This window comes from Marmota monax, unplaced genomic scaffold, assembly GCF_021218885.2.
Source record: "Marmota monax isolate L192 unplaced genomic scaffold, Marmota_monax_Labrador192_F-V1.1 WCK01_AAM20220418_F8-fsc00010, whole genome shotgun sequence".
In the NCBI taxonomy this organism is placed as follows: Eukaryota; Metazoa; Chordata; class Mammalia; order Rodentia; family Sciuridae; genus Marmota; species Marmota monax.
Window position 1 is genome coordinate 17,612,810 of NW_026692321.1, and position 19,356 is coordinate 17,632,165.

The following is a 19,356-nucleotide window of genomic DNA, read 5'->3' on the forward strand; positions in this document are numbered from 1 at the left end:
GACAGGTCCTATAACAAGTGTCAAAGAAATATTAAGTCCTTAAATTAGCTGTAATCTGTACATATCTTATAAAGTGACAAAACCCACATTTTAATTTTTCTTGGCTCCTTCCAGTCATTCTGTGAAAACTACCCCAGTTGCGTTTATACATGAAGAATTTGGGGGATCCAGATGCTCAGCGGACTGTCCCTCCTTCATTGGAAACGACCCTTGCCTGAGCCTCAGTCCGTTCCGCTGGTTGTCCAGTGCAGAAATGTGGATGAACGGTTCACTCTGCCATCCTGTTGCGGACGTTCGCTGCCAGACGGGGTGTTTCAGGACCTCGGACAGTTCCCACCCCGCCACCTGTTTTTAACCCCATCTGGGTCCTGGAGACGGAGGGACTCTTAACTGCCTAGTCTTGTAATTGATCCCAGAAGCATGTAGTTATCACAACGCAACCACCTAGGCATCAAGGTGGGCAGGGAAATGAGGATTCAGGAGTTTTGAGTGCAAAAAAATCTAAAATGCAAATTCTTCTCTTGCCCCATTTCTAACATTAATTTGCGCTTGAGTGTATGGCATTTTACCCTGAAGAAGTGACACATCCAGAAAACTGGGAAGAGGATGAACGCAAGGCGGGAGTCGGGGGAGCTCTCCCTAGCTTTCCTTAGGGAGTGGTCAGAGTCTTAAGGGGTCCTAGCAGTCCGCTGCCCCCTCCCCCTCTTTCCCATTCAGGAACCCTGGACAGCAGCGATCCCGGGGGACCTGAGGCCACCGGCTCCCTGGAGGCACTGCTGGCGGCGTCGCAGCCCTTCACCCACCATCGGGACGCTGGCCTTGCTCTTCCGCAGCCCGTGGCTTCTTACTCCTCAGTCAGCTCAGAAAGTTTGCAATGAGCTCAGGACCCCTGCACTCGGTCCTCCTTCGGGGCCAGCACAGAACATCCCAAGGCCGGGGGCAGGGGATCCCGGTGAGAGTGCGGTTTGGCGCCGCTGCACCCTTACCTGTCGCGGGGAGGCGGCTCTCTGGGGTGCGAGGATGCTCGGTGGCCTCTCTCAGTCACTTCTTTCCCCCTCTTTCTCCTCCGGCACCGCTGCTTGGTCCCTGTCGCTGTCCTCGGTCCTTATATACTTGCAGGGCTCGCCCGGTGGGCGCTGGACGTGAGCCTCCGCGCTCTGCAGCGACGAGCAACTCCCGGCCCTGCGAAGGGGGGCCGGGGCGGGAGGGGGCTTCCAGGCAGGGGCTGAGCGCCAGGGCAGACGTGCCCGGAAAGCCCGGAGGCTGGCATTAGCACCATCCCGCTAAGGGCACACCTGGCGGCCTGTGGTCAGGAAGAACTTAATTAAGGATGGTGTTGGGTCTCAGCCTAGGACAGGCAAAGGCTTAGCGTCCCGGTGTGAGGCAGGCCAAACTCGAGAATTATCTATGTGCGTGCTAAAGCCGGAATCTGCCTCATTGGCGCCTGCAGGTAAATATCACCACCAAGAAGTGCGTCTGTTATGCCTCAGATTTCCCCGGTGTATGGAAAGTGTAGTGGGGAATCACAATTTCTCTATTCCATGTAGGGGCGGAGGGAAGGAGCAGAGAAGGTGAGGCTCTGGCCAAGGAGAGGTTGCCTCTTGGGGATGTGGAAGTGAATTGTACTGCCCCCCAAGGTTTAGCCAGGGCAGCCTTCCTGCACCCCAGCTCCAAGGAAAGGGGACTGAAGATCTTCGTCCCCTAATGGGAAGGAGGTGGCACACTGTGAAGAGCAGCTGAAGTACTTTCCCTATGGCTTTTGAGTCCTCCCTGAGGCCATGAGCTCGCAGAGTGGTCTGGGGACTTTCAGACAGCCTTTGACATCTGGCCTGTCTTGAATTTAGGCTCATAAGTCAGACCAGGGAGAAAACAGCACTCACCCCTGTAGTGAAAGAGAACCTACCTGAACCTGGATAAAGAAACAAAACCAGGCCTCGTGGAGTATGCCTGTCATCCCAGCTCCCTCAGGCAGGAGGATTGCAAGGTGGAGGCCAGCCTCAGCAACTAAGCAAGACCCATCTCAAAATAAAAAGTAAAAAGGGATGGAGATGTAGCTCAGTAGTAGAGCACCCTTTTTGGTTCAAACAAAAAAAACAGAAAAAAAGGAAAAGGGAGGAGGAGGAGGAGGAGGAGGAGGAGGAGGAGGCAAAGGAGAAGAAGAATCAGACTTCCAGGAGCTGTGTGTGTGGCAGGGAAAATTGGATGACTGAACCCACTTCAAATCCAGCTGCTTATTTGATCTGGCAGGAACATCCTCTATTCCCAGTTAGATGCTTTACGGACCGTAAGATTCCCTTGATAATTCACCTTTTCTGGTTTGTGACATTGACTTTATGTTCAGCAATCTTTTCCTTTTGGACCACAAGAGAAAACCAAGCTCCTTATTAATAAGTGAACTGTTTTAGTACCAGGTCTGGCTTCTTTCCAGGGTAATCTCCCCATTCCACCCCTACCCTCCATCTTGCATAGGGGCATCTCAGCCATCCCAGCCATCCCCAATATTAACACTTCCACGAGCACTCCTTTCTCAAGTCTTCCAACTAGGACACCCTTCCTCCCTCCCACCATTGGGAAACTTGGACTCCCTTAGTTACCTACCATCACCTGTTTCTCTCTCTCTCTCTCTCTCTCTCTCTCTCTCTCTCTATTTTTTTTAATTATTTTTTTATTCTAATTTGTTATATAGGGCAACAGAATATATTACAATTTATATTATACATATAGAGCACAATTTTTCATATCTCTGGTTGTACAAAATGTAGAGTTACACCATTTGTGTCTTCATACATGTACTTAGGGTGATGATATCCATCTCATTCCACCATCTTTTCTACCCCCATTCCCCTTCCCTTCCCTTTGCTCTGTCTAGAATTCATCTAATCCTCCCATGCTCCCCCCTCCAACCCCATTATGAATCATCATCCTTATATCAGAGAAAACATTCAGCATTTGGTTTGGGGGGATTGACTAACTTCACTTAGCATTATATTCTCCAACTCCATCCATTTACCTTCAAATGCCATGATTTTATTCTCTTAATACTGAATAGTATTCCACTGTGTATATATACCACATAATCTTTATCCATTCATCAACTGAAGGTCATCCACAGTTTAGCTATTGTGAATTGTGCTGCTATAAACATTAATGTGGCTCTCTTTAATTTTTTTTAAGGAGACCTGGCCTTCTCTTCTCCATAAAGCCCATTCCGCTCACATCTATATACACACAGCTTGCACTGCTCAGGCTACTTCACCTCTGTTTTCCATTTTCTGTCTTCTATTCGCCCCTCCCATTACCATCATAGGCTTGTGAGTTCTTTCAATCAGGTAATGACTACGTCTTCTTTTTCTTTGTATTGTTTTTACAATTTTAAGAGGTACATAGCTGGTAGTAGCATAATAGTCAGACCAGGAAAGGTTCAAACTGGCCTAGTTTCAGTCCTGCTCTGTCAACTGGGTTCCTAATTACATATAGAAGAACCCATTTTGGCTCCAATGAACTGAAAGGTCATTGAATCACGTTAGGAATCACTGGGCAGGTTGGGGAACCAAGATCCAAAGTTGGGCAGGGACAAAGGATGGCTGGAACCATGATCAAAATCAGGCTGCTAGACTGTGTGGAGAAAGAAAACCAGGCCAGTACCAGGAACAAGACCCAAGCAGCAAGGTCAACACCACGGGCACTGAATATAGATGTCACTTCTATCCCCACGGTGGGAACTTGCTGTACTTCACCTGATACCACAGGTCACCATTGCCCTTCCACTCTCATTAGTGAGCTCCTCGTTGAAAGCCTGAAACAGGTGCCCCTGATTGTCAGAAATAATAGTACAATTCCCCCCCTTTATTCTAGTAATGTGGTGCATCCTTGCATTGTTGATATTTCTATGTTAAGCCTACTGTGCACTCTGAAGTTGAGCCCAATTTGATTATAATGTGTTAGTTTTTGTAGCACTGGATTCAATTTGCCAATATTTTATTTAAGACTTTTGCATCTACATTCATGAGGTTGGCCTGTAATTTTCCTTTCTTGTGGAATTCCTGTCAGATTTTAGCATCAAAATTATACTGTCCTTGGGGCTGGGGATATAGTTCAGTTGGTAGAGTGCTTGCCTCGCATGCACAAGGCCCTGGATTCGATTCCCAGCACCACACACACAAAAAAAAAAAAGAAAGAAAGAAAAATGATGCTGTCCTTTGCGAAATATGGTGGCTTTGGCCTGTAATTGCAGTGTCTGGGGGTGGGGGTGGCTGAGGAGGATCACAAGTTCCAGGCCAGCCTCAGCAACATAGTGAGACTCTGTCTCAAAATTAAAAAGGCCTGAGGCTGTATGTCAGTGGTAGAGCACCCTTGAGTTCAGTCTTCAGTATCCCTCGAGAAAATAATGCTGTCCTCATAAAACAAGTTAAAAATCCCTCCCCATTCCTTTTTATAATTAAGCAGAAGAATTTGTGTGCAGTGGTGTGGGATCATTAATCATTGATGCCATCTACATCTTTAAGGTTGTTTGTTTGTGGCAGTTTTTAATTATAGATTTAGCTGCATAAATAGCACTATTCCCATTGTTTATTTCTTTTTTTAAAATATTTTATTAGTCATTGATGGGCCTTTATTTATTTATATGTGGTGCTGAGAATCAAACCCAGTGCCTCACACATGCTAGGCAAGTGCTCTACCACTGAGCTACAACCCCAGCCCCTCCATTGTTTATTTCTGTTTGTGTTCTTTTTTTTTTCAATTTTTTTAGTTGTAGATGGACACAATATCTTTATTTTGCTTGTTTATTTTTATGTGGTGCTGAGGATTGAACCCAGTGCCTCACATGTGTGAGGCAAGTGCTCCACCACTGAGCCACAACCCCAGCCTTGTGTCAGTTTTAATAAGATGTATATTCTGGGGATTTTTTGTTTGTTTGTTTGTTTGGTTTTGATTTTGTTTTTTGTGGGGGTTTTTTGTTGTTTTGTTTTGTTTTTGGACAGGATCTTAATAAGTTGCCCAGGCAGACCTCACACTAGCAATCCTCCTACCTCAGCTTCCCAAATGGCTGGGAATACACACCTTACAGCCACAGTCCCTGGCTATAAGGTGTGTATTTTCAGGAATTTGTCCATTTCATCTAAATTCTTTAATTTATGGGCTTAATATTGTGTCTATTTCTTCTTCTTAGCATCTGTGGACACTGTATTTATGATTCCTTTTCATCTTTTTGTTTCCTCTTTTTTCCTTCATTGGCTTTCTTAACACTTTAATTGGTCTTTTATAAGATTTAACTTTGATTTTGTTAACTTTTTCTATTGTGTGTGTGTGTGTGTGTGTGTATATATATATATATATATATATACTTCTATTTTTTTAAATTTTTACTCTTAGTACTTCTTGTTTAATTGGATTTTTTTATCCTCTTAAATGAATATTAAATAACTACTTTTACTTAGATCATCAATATTCAACTTTCTTTTTTATATATAGAGAGAGAGAAGGGAGAGAGAGAGAAAGAGAGAGAGAGAGAGAATTTTTTTAATATTTGTTTTTCAGTTTTCGGTGGACACAACATCTTTATTTTATTTTTATGTGGTGCTGAGGATCGAACCCAGCGCCCCACGCATGCCAGGCGAGCGCGTTACTGCTTGAGCCACATCCCCAGCCCAACCTTCTTTTTTTTTTTGACATATGGCCACAAATTTCTAAGTATGGCTTTTGTTGCATTCTATAAATTTTCATATGTTGTATATTTATTACAGTTTGTTTCAAAATATCTTCTTCTTTCCATCACAATATCTTCTTCGACCTGTGGTTTATTGAAATGTGTTCTGCTTAACTTCCAAACCTTGGATATTTTCTAATGTTTTGAAACCAATTTTTACCTTCATTCCCCTGTAGCCAGAGAACATGCTCTGTTTGATTCAGTCCTTAGAATTTTTCAAGACTTGTTTAATAGATGAGCATATGGTCCATTTTGACCCATGTTTCACATACATTTCAAAAGAATGTGTGTCTGTATGAACCAGGAAGCAGGACACACACTGAGAAAGTCTTTCTAGAATTCTAATGGTGAATGGGGGTTTTGTGGAGGGTAGCCTAGGATCAAGGATAAAGACAGCCAGTATGTCCCAGCGCACGCCTACATGCTGAGGGGAAGAGCCAGGGAGAGGGAGAAGGCGGTGCTGTGGGTGAGAGCCGAAGAGGCTGGACACTCCACGTCCCAGGTAGAACAGAGAGAATCCAGAGGAAGGACTGATGCTCAGACAGTGTGTGTGTGTGTATGTGTGTGTGTGAGGGGGGTCTTCCTGTTCCATAACAGGATGAAGGAGAAGGAGGTGAAGAAACAGGTAGACTGGCAGGATAAGCCACAGGGAGATGAGGGGCTCCATCTACACTGAGGCCTTACCTTCTGACCCAAAAATTCTTAGGAATTATCCCAAGGAAACAGTCCTGTAGTTACACTAAATGCTGCTCAAGATTCCCCATACAGGGCTGGGGTTGTGGCTCAGTGGTAGAGCATGTGCCTAGCACGTGTGAGGCACTGGGTTCGATTCTCAGCACTATATATAAATAAATGAATAAAATAAAGGTCCATAAACATCTAAAAAATTCATAGAAAAAGATTCCTCATACAATATCATTTATAGTAACTATAAAATACAATAAATTAAACACTTACAGTAGGATATAAGAATTATGATAAAGCCATACATGAGTTTCAGTCAATTCAAAATAATGTGGATATTTTATTTCTAGGCATAGAAAATACTACATATTGTTAAGTGGGGGAAGTAGAAGATAGAAATGTAAATGTGGATAAAGATGTGGATATGGATAGAAACAGATAAAGATTAAAAGATGTTAAAGTATTAATAATGATGGTTGATCCGGTTACCTAAGTCACAAACTAATATATCCTGTTGAACCTAATATATACTGGTTAAAACAACATTTATTCTGCTCAAGAATTGTAGCATGAGCAGGGCTCAGCAAGGCCTGCAGTCCCTGGTGACTTGGGAACATCATGATAGCTCAGAGGTGGGATCTATAGTTACTGGAAGGTGCTCATTCACAAGTCTGGCTCCTGGGCTAGAAAGGCTCAAACTTCTAGGGTCAGGAAGAGCTGGGCCTCCAGGATACTCCTCTCTGTCTCTCTGGAGTCTTGCCATGTCGTCTCTCCAGCATGGCAGCGGAAGTGTGGCAGGACTGCTCACACATAGGCTCAGGTCTCACAAGCCTGTGTCTGAGAGAAGGCAAGTCAGGCGGAAGCTGTGTTGCCCTTTATGACAGCCTTGGAAGTCCCAGAGCAGCATCTCTGCCACATTGGTCGAGGCAGTCCCAAAGTTCCACTAGGGTTCAAGGGAGAGGGATATAGATCCCCATGGCATTGTAAAAAGAGCATGTGGGTCGGGGTAGAGCTGAAGCCCAGCCTGTAGCCACAATCGTTCAAATCCCTTCTCAATGCAAAATAACCAACTCTCGGCGCATTGTGACATCAGCTTGAAATCCCTTAGCTCCTCATCTAAGACTGCAGATGTGCCTTGAGAACACTTCTTCTGAATTTAAAGACCCATAAAGTGAAGAGGCAGGTTTCACCCACACCCCACACACAATGGTGGCACAGGCGGTAGGGTAGTATTTCAGGGGATCAAAGGTCAACCACTGCCTGTCACGTGGGTTTAGTGAGATACTGCATATCAGGCTCTCAGAGCAAGGCCTGGCCCCTGGTTAGCCAGAGACAAGTGCCAGCCCTTATCCTTGATGTCACGGGCGTTCTGGTGGAGAAAGGAAGGGGAGATTGAAGGAAGGAAGGAAGGAAGGACACCCAAGCAGCTGCAGGATCCTTCGGATGAGTTGTTTTGCAGACCTTGAACGTGGGGCTCCTGGGGTAGGCTGTCCCCACCCCTGGCTCCAGTCACACCAGGTGGCTGCAGGTGTGGAGCTGGGGCCGCTCTCGTCATCCCAGATTTTCACCTCTGAGGATTTAATTGGAAAAGAGATGTCACCATGGTGTGATTGCGTTACAAAGGCAGGTGCAGAGGTGGCCTCTTCAGGGAGACAAAGGACTGGGAGGAGAGCAAAAAGGGCAGGGTGACAAAGGGCTCAATGACAGGCTGGGGGGCACAAGGAGGGTGGCTTGATACACTAGGGGACATTCATTTCACTGGGAGAAGAGAAGCTTTAGAGACAAGGCTGCTGTCCACCTGTCTGAGGGACTGGGCTGGAACAAGCACAGACTCAAGCCATAGGTGGGGGTGAGGAAGCCTGGCTCCGTGCTACCCACCCTCCTCACCCACCCTCCGTGGTCTCTGAGGACAGCTTGGTGGCTGCCAGCCCTGCCTTGCATCCGGACCACTGTACCTTCTCAGGGCCTCTGGGTGGCTGGGCTGATGGCCCTTGTCTTCAGGGACACAGCTCCCAAAGCCAGCGTGTGGAATTCCTGGCAAAGGCCTGGAGGATGAGTGGAGGGGCGGGTGGGACACAGCCATGAGGAAGGGGCCAGGAGCCCTTCCCAGTTTGCGGAAGTTCGTGCTTCTCTGACTCCTCTCCACAGCCCTCTGGTGGGGAGAAGAGCCTCACACCAGGAGGGGCCCTTGCCTGCGTTGCGTCTGAATAGAACAGGGCCAGCGCCTGCCCCTTTGTTGAGTGTGACAATTACACGGGCAGTGGGTGGGCGCTCACGCTGGACACAGGTTGTGAAAATGGGATGTGGGATGTGTGCTGTCCCTGTCCAGTTGCTGCCTTCCCAGAGCCCTCCCTAGTGGCAGCAACCCTGGGACCAGGGACAGCTCTGGGGTCACTCCTGTCCCCATGGTCCCAGCCTAAATCACCACAGGCTTCTTGCTTTGCAGGCCCCTCCCCCTTTCCAAGGTAAGAAGAGGTGGATACTGAGGTGCGGTCTGACCACCTACCCACGTACCACGGTGTCAGGACAGTGGCTTCCTGATGAGAGAGCAGGGCAGAGGCGCAGCCCCACAGGCACAGGTCAGGGAGGCCAGCCCTTCCCTGGAGAGAGAGGGAGAGTGGGACGCCCGCAGCGAGGTGGACAGAGTGGCTAATGCTTCTGCAGAAGCCCTGTGCCTTGGGGGTAGAGGACGAAAAGGAGGGTAATAAGAGAGAGAAGAGGAGGAAGGGATAAGTCTAGGGTCCCTGCAGAAGAAGGGTCAGAAAAGGGCGATAGCCGGACCAGTGCCGGGAATGAAGAAAGAAAGCAGGTGGGCAGTGTTTACAGGTGTTACCACTGTTGACCGGCGACGAGTCCTTGCTTCCCCAATGTTGAAGAATAACACCAGAGAAGCACGCCGAGGCCAGGTCAGAGTGGAAATTAGAAGTTTATTAAAGGACAGCAGAAAAGACTTCTCCCAGAGGAAGAAGGGGACCCAAGAGGTGGAATCCATTGAAGGGCAAATGTGTTCCCCTTTTAGTTCTTTCGGTGATGGAATGTAGGTGGGAAGGCCCGAGGGGTGGGACACAGGTGGGCCAAAGAAGTAATGTGGGCAGGAAGGACTTCTGAGGCAGCATCTTCAAGTTTGCTGGGGGCTGTTTCTTTAACACTTCTTTGGGTTGGGCTCTGGCCTTGGGCTTTTCCTGGACTTCATTAACATTCCAAGAGTTGTTCAACTTTTCCCGGAATTCATTCTCAACATGGCCTCCATTTTGGATCTTACTCGATATTAGACCCGATTTACCTAACTACACTGACGGCCTAACTTCAAATCTGGCTTCACAGGTGGGGGTAAGGAGGACCTGGGAGGGCTAGGGAGGGGGTGGACTGGGGGGAATGAATAGCCTACACTTGTTCACCTTGAGGCTACTACTGTTCCAGTCCTTTGTCAGACCAGGGCCAGGCATCCAGTGGGTGCTCACACTGTGCTCATGAACAGCACAGGTGTTGCGGGGTAAATGCTGGTCTGGAAGGCCTGGATTTGGTTCTATCATTCACTTGCAAATATTGACTGACCCCTATGTGAGACCTGCTCCCAAGAGGCCCTCCGCTCCATCAGGGAGACCTGTAATAACAGTCAACAAAGAAAATTACAAATGGTGATAAATACAACAAAGAAAACAGGCGGAGATAGGGAAGGCTAGGGTAAAAGCTTCTTGGAAGAAATAGAGTTCAACGGTCCTGGGGCATAAAAATGTCAGAGGGTTCTGTTAGGTCGGTGGTGGCGACTTGGTGGCGACTTAGTGGAACAAAGCAGCCCGCGCTGGAAAAGCGGAAAAGAACACCAATCAGATGCCGGCGGAAATGCCTGTCAATCAGCAGGACCCCCTGGCCAATCCTGGAGTTCAGCCAACTCCCCTGACCAACTCCAAGGGGACAAGGGACCCTAGAAACACCTTTTCCTGTCCCAAGCCCTTCCCTTCCTGCTGTAAGCCCCGTAAAAGTCCAGTCCGGTCAAGCTTCCACGCGGTTTCTCCTCAGACCCTTCCCCTGTCCCCTCTGTGGGTCGGATCGAGTTCCGCCCAGGAGTGATATCTCAAAAAAGCCTGTTCAGCGGCCCTTTTAAATCTGCCTCCTTTTTTTTCTTTTTTAATTTTTTATTGTGGGTTGTTCAAAACATTACAAATTTCTTGACATATCATATTCCACACTTTGATTCAAGTGGGTTATGAACTCCCACCTTCACCCCATACACATATTGCAGAAGAAGAAAAAAAAAGTAAAAAAAAAAAAACTTATCTCAAAGGCTCCTTCCTGTTATCTACTGCAATAATAAAAAAAAATCATCATTCAATCATCAAAAAAAAAAAAAAATCTGCCTCCTTTGGTGGCTGCCTGCCTCGCCTGATCTGACAGGTTCCAGGAACTGCTAGAGTATGGAAGGGAGGGGGAGAAGCAGTCCTGGGAAAGGAGGGCAAAAGGGCTGATCTTCAAAGGCCACAAGGTTGCTAGGTGACAGATTTTATGTTGTAGAAACAGAATATGTCACCGCAAAATATGAAAGATTATTGAGTTAAAGACCATTAAGAAAAAGCAGGTACAGGAAAGCTCTCTGGCCTCCCTCTACTTGCCTAAAAAGAAAACAGAGATTTACAAAGTCAAAGGTATCCTGCCCACTTCTAGAGGGAGGACGGCTACTGGTTATCAGCCTTGCTCCAAGCTGTCTGTCCTGACTCAAAGTGCTTTTCCTTTTTCATGTCTGAAAATTTACTGTCTTTGTTGAAGGTGAATCCAAAGCCACCTCTTTGAGAACAATTCATTCCCTGGGTATAAAATACACGTATTAATAAACTTACGTTTCCATCTGTCTGACTGTCTTTCTCTCTTTTCGTTGCTAGGGGTTGAACCCAGAGCCTCATGTGTGCTAGGCAAATGCTCTGCCACTGAGCTACTCCCCTCAGCCGTATTTCTCTCTTTTTTTTATTTTTAATATTTTTTAAAATATTTTTTAGTTGTCAATGGATCTTTATTTATTTATATGTGGTGCTGAGAATCAAACCCAGTGCCTCTCACAGGCTAGGCAGGTGCTCTACCACTGAGCTACAACCCCAGCCCCTATTTCTCTCTTCTTAATCTACTGGTGTTATGCTCGAATTCGGGACCCCCAAAGACCACCAGAGACCCAAGATCGATGCAAGCAGCAAAGAGGTGTTTATTGCGAGCTAGCTCGGTCCTCTGCACGCCCACACAGCAACTGGTGACGCTGAGAGGCCCCGAGCCCAGGGTTTGCAGCATTTTTATACATTTTTTGGAGAGGGCAGGGACTTCACATACATCATAGCCTCTTTTAGCAAATCATCACACACCGCAGGAAAATCAAATAACAACTCTAAAACATGATTAGCACATTCACTGGCGGGAACAAGTTGGGTAGGGGGTGATTGGTTACTACAAAAGGGGTATTCATTTGAACTGATTGGTTTAAGCCAAGAGGGGTGTACGTGCTGAACTACATGGTTTCCCAACTTGTTATTAACCACCATAAACCACTGGGAGGGTTATCTGGCATCCCAGGTATTTCCCTGTCTCATGCTGATTGGTGGCTGCTAGGGGGCTGCTATGGATCCCCACCTAGCCTGACTGAGTCAGGGACACCTGGCGCAGCAGATCTCTCCTGTTATTTGTAGATAAACAACTTAGCAGGGTGGGAATGTGCTTAGGAGTGCTCTGTGGGTTTTTCCAAGGACTAAGGTCATGTCCCTTCCTTGGACAGGCTTTGCTCTGAGGTAGAGGCTGGTTTTTCACTGGGATCATTCCAATTAAATACCTGAGGGTGTTGGGAAAAAGCGTTCATACAATACCAAGAGAGGAAGGAACTATTGCTGGTTTCAAACCAGGTAGGGACCCAATTCAGTAGGACTCTTTTGTACCAATGCCTCTGGACGTCTCTGGAGAGCCATTCAGAGGAATTGATAGGACCTCTCTCCACCTGGAATTTGAAGCAAAGAGAGGGCTTAAAGATGGTTCTGGATTTTCTTGTTTGAACTTCTGGGTACCTATTGGTGCCATTCAAGGATGTAAGGAAGACAGAGGGGCAAATAGGTTTGGAAAAGGAATCCATGATCTCTGTAACCTTGAGCAAGTTACTTAGCCTCTCTGAGTTTCTCTGGGCAAATTCAAAGACCCGCTTAACAGGGACTGAGAGGGTTCATGCAAGTTGAGGAATCCCAACTACCATCAAGTTGGTCAATGCAAACACTAATTAGGCCTTCCAGTGAAGGGAGCCTGGTGGAGTTTTAAGGAGAGGTACAGAACTGTCCTCCAGAAAAGGGCCCTGAAGCTGGCATATGGCATAGGAGAGGGTCCCTGGTGCTCCAGATGGCCCAGGGAATGAGGAGACTCCACTGCCCCCTCCTCCCTGCCACTCACAAGCGGCTCTCATTCAGTGCACAGCTGGGCCCCTTTGCTGGCCTTCAGTTTGACCCCAAGGGCAAAGAGGAATCAATTTGTTCAGAGAACCAGAATAAAAGAGATTTCAATTGACCTTTGAATGGGGTTTTAATTTGCTTTATTACAGCCAAAGGGGCCTCATGAAGACACCCTTGAGACTGCTCTTATCCGCTAATGCACACATTAGCGCAGCAGCCAGCCACAGCCTGCACTGTCTGGATGCCGGCAGAGCAGAAGGGGGCAGGCTGGGGGTCCAGGCCAGAGGTCAGGCCCCTCCCTGGAAAAGGCAGCCTTGGAGCGGAGGGAGAGGTAGGGGGGGCGCCAGCTGACCTGGGTTCCAGCCCTGGTTCTGTTGCTCGCCAGCTTTGGCACCTGGGCCAGACACCTCCCCATTTGAACACTGGTGGGGGGCCCTATGGCCTTTGGTCCCTTCCAGGCCTGCCATTCTGTGGATTTAAGTTCAGCTCTGGAGTGACAGAAACGATAGTCATTAAGCCAGTCGAGGTGGCCCACACCTGTAATCCCAGAGGCTTGGGAGTTTGAGTCAGGAGGATAACAAGGATAACAAGTTCAAGGCCAGCCTCAGTAACAAAGCTGAGACCCTGTCTCAAAATAAAAAAATAAAAAGGGCTGGGATGTTGAGAATATGGCCCCTAATGGGTCGGGCAGAGCCCTGTGTGTCTGTGCTCAGCCCTGTCCTTGGTCTCACAGGCCTTCCTTATGCTATTTCTCTCTGAATATCTGCTCCTCTGGTGGGTGACCCATTCTCTGTTCTGTCCACTCCAAATCCCAGAGGAAGTCAGTGGGGTCACTTGTCTAATTACCACGGCTCCAGGGCTCCTCAAGCAGGCAGCCACCTCCAGGAGCCAGGTGGCTCGTGGACAGCCGCCGCAGGTTGAAGAGACTCTGCCGTGCTTTGCACTGACTGATTTTGGCACCATGCACCACTGCAAAGGCCTGTGGGTCTGCGGGTACAGTGCCGCCCGAGAAACGTCAAGCTCTCGGGGCCGGGGTCTAGCTCCGTCGTAGAGCCCCTGCACGCGGAGGGCCCTGGGTTCCATCCCCAGGACCAAGGGGAAAAAAGAAAGTAATGTTCAGCTCTTTTTTTCCCTGGGTAGATCTGTGCATGGATATGTCACCTTGTACAGACACACGTGTTCCTTCAGAAGCACTGCCTTATCCCTCAGTTTTTTCAAACAGAGGGTTTGTTCTTGGGCAATCACAATGGGCTTCCTGAAGGTGGGATCTTTGTTGAAGATGTCATGGACATTATAGACACACCAGGCTCTCTTAAGTGATGTCCCTGCAGCCACTCGTTCCAGACAGAGCCCAGGTGCCAGCAGCCGTCATTCTGACTCAGCCATGACCACAATGGTCCTTTTGTAGGGGCAATGCCTTTGTTGGGGCCTCAGGCATGACTTCTGATTTTCCAGGAGAATGCAGAGTTCTCCAGCTAGGGGTGAGGGTAGGAGAGTGACGTGGTGGCCAGGAAGGACACTGGTAATGCACATCCATTAGTACATCACAGGAGAGGCATTCAGAAGCCTCGGAACTGTCCTCCTCCCTCCAGGCCCAACAATGGGGCCTGAAGTGCACTTGGCTCAGCCCTGCCCCTGCGCCCCGCCCGCTGGGGGCCAGCTTCTATTTTCATGTCAGCTGCTCAAAGGAAAGGAGCAGCCAGGACTGCAGATCCAAACAGCCCACTGAGCCTGCGGCAACCTCACTGTGCCCTCAGTGCAGGGAGTGACACCAGGCTGTGGGCAGAGGTGGTGCAGGGTGACCTGCTCTTTAGAGGCTCCAAGAGCCCATTACTCTCTGACGTGTGCATGTGTGTGTGAGAGCAAGCGAACGATGTAAACAGGGCAAAGATGTCTGAAAGGTAGTTTGATTTGTTTTCTTCAATCTCACCAAAACCTTCCTGTGCAAATCCCTTCAAAGCATCCGCAGGGACAGCTGTCCTTGGTGCCAGGGGTGGGGTGGGTCTGAGCCTTGGGCAGCCCCCCCCCCGCCCAGAAGCTTCCAGATTGGGTCCAATTCACCTGAGAAGCCCAGTTGAACTTCCTGGTCACATTTTTTAAAATGGATCAATTGTGTTTCTTTTATATCCCCTTTATATTACAAGTCAGTCTTTTTATTGATTTTTCTCCTACTCATTATGGGCATAAGAAGCTTGTATTGCCAGGTGAGGTGGTGCACACCTGGAATCCCAGCCACTCTGGAGGCTGAGGCAAGAGGAACACAAGTTTGGGACCAACTTCAGCAACTTAGTGAATCCCTGAGCAACTTAGTGAGACCCTGTCTCAAAATAAAAAATACAAAGACCTGGGTATGTGGCTCAGTGGCAAATCATCCTGGGTTCAATTCACAGTACCAAAAAAAAATTATACTTTTTATCTTGATCATTTCAAGGTAGTAAGAAATATCTTACTATTTAACTTATTTGCTCTTAAGAGGAAATTTTTGCTGCTGAAGGGAATGTCAAATGAGCCCACTTTGGCAAACAGTTTGGCAATTACTCAAAAAGTTAAACAGCCGGGCACGGTGGCACATGTCTATAATCCCAGAGACTCTGGAGGCTGAGGCAAGAGGATTGCAAGTTCAAGGCCAACTTGGGCAACTGAGTGAGCTCCTGTCTCAAAAAAAATAAAAAAAAATGGCTAGGGATGTAACTCAGTGGTAAAGCACCCCTGGTGACACACACACACACACCCGCACACACAAAAATCAAGTTGTGACCTAGCAATTCCACTCCTAATTTATGCACAAAATTTTTTATATACAAATTTTATAAGAGTTTATCCTCATTGCTTATTATTATTTGTAGCAGCATTATTTATGAATAATAACCAAAACATGAAAATAACCCAATGTGCATTCAAATGAATAAATAAGTAAAATGTAGTACATCTATACAGTGGAATGTTATGCAATAATAAAAAGAAATCAGGTACAGACACAAGCTACGACATAGATGAATATTAAAAGCAAGACTGGAAGAAGCTAGACACAAAATTTTCAAACACACAAACTTAGGAGGGAATCTTACAGATAACCCCCGTGTGCCAGCAACCATCTCTTGACCTTTTGCTATATATATATATATTGAGTTATGGGTGGACACAATACCTTTATTTTATTTATTTTTATGTGGTGCCAGGGGTGGGGTGGGTCTGAGCCTTGTCTGGGCCAGACTGAGGAGTCATCTGACCCAAAAATGACATTGTGTCTCTGTAAGTGGAAAGTGCACTAAGATTCCCCCAAAACATTCATTTATTCATTCAAAAAATATTTACAAATCTCTGTGCAGGTGCTGGGCAGAGGAGGGCAATATCCCCTTGGCTGAGAGCTTGAGGACAGATTAAAGGGGGACTCATGGAGGAGATGTCCAGGCAGCAGACGATACAACGGCAACACAGACCAGCCTAGAAGCAGAGGGGTCAGGGGGAGGAGTCAGAGCTGGGTGTCCTGTGAAAGTACCGCCAGCAGGGTTGGCCCATGGATGGATGAGTGTGAAGGAAGGGAAGAATCCAAGACCGATCCAAGTTTTTAGCCTGAGTTACCAGATGGAAGATGAGGAAGCCTAAGATAGGAGTGTGAGTTTGGAAGTCATCCATGCATAGGTGATATGGGAGGCTAGGGAAGGAATTCAGTGAAGCCTTAGAAAACTCCCCAAAGGGTTTCTTTTAATGACAAGCTGATTCTAAGGGGCATCCAGAAGGATAAATAACATTAAATTTAAAAAAAAAAAAAAAAGAGAATATTTTGAAAAAGAGAAGTGTTACCTCAACTACCATCAGATTCCCTCTTGAGGGCTCTCCGGCTGGGTGTGGCCCTGGCCCAGCAGCCGTGGTGAGAACAGGAGCCCACTGCTCTAGGTTCCACAGACACCCTCCCTCTGGGAAGGCCGGTTCCCAGCTCACATGCCTACACAGCTTCCTGCTGTCACTTTGGTCTTGTCCTTCTCCAAGTCCATATTTTCTTGTCGGCTTGGCAATGTGTTTTTATTAAATGTTTATGATATAATTTATAAGGCTTTTTCAGTCATGTTCATTGGAAAGGGTCTTCAGTGGCCTCGTTTGCCACAGAATGGACATAGAAGTTTCACACTGAGTCCTCTGGCCAGAATTCACATTCCTTTTTTCAAATTATTTATTGGGTTTTGTTTGTGTGTATGTTTGTTTTGGTCGTGGGCATTAAACTCGGAAGCACCCTACTGAGCTACATCCCAGCCCCCCCCCCTTTTTTTTTCTGTTTTGATACAGGGTCTTGCAAAGTTGCTGTCCTCAAAGTTGCGATCCTCCTGCCTTAGCCTCCCAAGTCACTGCAATTGCAGGGTGCACCTTGATTATTTATTGTTTTTTTTTATTTTTCAGATGTTATATCTGAACTCTTATTTTTGAGTCTCTGATACCTCTGAACTCTGTTTTAAAACTATTAAATTACAACATATTTGGAGAACTTGCTGATTCCAACAACACAGGCAAGGGCAGATCCTTGTAAATACAAAGATATCTATTCTCAAGGAATCCTTCTGATTCACCAGAGCACATTCACCAGAGTGGCTCCTCTGACACTTTCCATCACTGCTGTGTCCATCCAGGGTCGTGTCTGAGGGGGCTTCTGTGCAGAGAAGGAAGTACTTATTGGGGTGTTGGTCAGTGTTTAGAGAACTAGAAACTAGGTGTTTTTGTTTTGTTTTGTTTTTTAAAACAAATACTTTAGACATAACCTAAAAATCTTAAATTTACTTGTAAATCAAATAATCATTCGTTTTTACTTAATCTTGAATAGAGACTCAATTAGCTTTTGAATGTGGTAAATTAAATCTCCTAAACTTTGAGCTCCATCTGTGCTGATTCAATTCCCTTAGATGCTTCAAACCATGTTTACAAATGGAATATATCTGATTATGCTAAACACTTCAAACTTCAAACCTTAGCAAATATAGCAAGCCAAATTCTAGTAAGCTCTATAGCAACTCTAAAAAGCTAGTGAATCAATCTTGTGTATTTATTTATATATTTGCTAGTTCTGGGGATAGAACCAGGGGTCTTGCACATGCTAGGCAAGTGCTCTACCACCGAGCTATTCCTCAGTCCTCATGATTTTTTTAAAAATATATTTAGTTGTAAATGGACACATATTTATTTTTATGTGGTGCTGAGGATTGAACCCAGTGCCTCCCATGTGCTAGGCAAGCACTCTCCCACTGAGCTACAGTCCCAGCCCTCATAATGTATTAAATTAGTTCTCCTTAAGGGTTTGAATGATCTTTTTTTGACATCACAGTATACAAAAAGCAACACACATAGCTCATTTGGTAGAGCGCTTGCCTAGCAAGCACAAGGCCTTGGGTTCAATTCCCAGCACCGGCCACCAAAAAAAAAAAAAAAAAAAACCAACATAGTAATGAAAAATGTGTTAAAACACCTGCATAAATAAAACATTCAAAATGTATCAATACCATATGTTCCAGTTTTCTATGGCTGCACAACAACAAACCACCCATATATAGTGACTTAAAACAATAACCAACAAGTATGCTCCTGAATTTCTAGAGATCAGAAATTTAGACAGAACACATGGGGATGGTCTATCTTCATTTCACAATATCAAGGGCCTCAGCTACGAGTACTGTACTGCAACGACCATGATATGAGGACTGGAATAATCCCCAAACTGTTTCACTCACGTCTGGTGCCCAGGCTGGGTAGTCTGAGGACCAGGTCCAGCTGGGTCTGTTGGTTGAGCACCCACACAGGGCTGTCAGATGGCTTCAACCCTCAGAGCATGGCGCCTCAGGGAACCTGACTTATGACCCAGGAGCTCCTGGCTCCAAGAGCACACGCTCCCGCCAGCTAGGTAGAAACTGCTTGGCTCTTTAACGACCTGGCCCTTGAAGCCACTTTGCCTCTGCCACACTTAATTGGTCAAGCAGTCATAAGCCCTCCGAGATCCAGAGGGAAGGGACACGGAACCCTAAATGAGAAGAGCATCAAAGTTCACAGCCATGTTTTAAACCCATCCTGTCCTCAGTCCAAATCATTTCTTCAGTCTGATTCACAAATATTACCTGCACATTCGTCTACCTGATCAGATCTCAGATCCATTTCAGGAACTGAGGCTATGGATTGTTCATCAGGATCCAGGAAGAGTCTGCCCAAGGCATGAAACCTCTTTGATAAGGTGACAGAACGTTCCAGAAACATGCTTTTTCTTATGATTCAAGGCTTCATGTTTTCCTCATGCATCCTTCAAGATTCTCCCTTGCCTACTTTCCTCCCTCACTATTCCTGTAATGTGTGACATGTTAGATAGATTTTTTTTTTTCGATGCTGGGGATGGAACCCAGGGCCTCCCATATGCTTGGCAAGTGCTCTGCCACTAAGCCACATCCCCAGCCCCTCAACTTTTACTATGAAATTTCGCCCAACTCTTTTATCAGTCGATGTGTCCAAATGGGACTTAGCACACCACATCCTGCTTGCAATCAGTCTCATTCATTATTTTCCTCAACGAGGCTCTGCCCTCTTCCT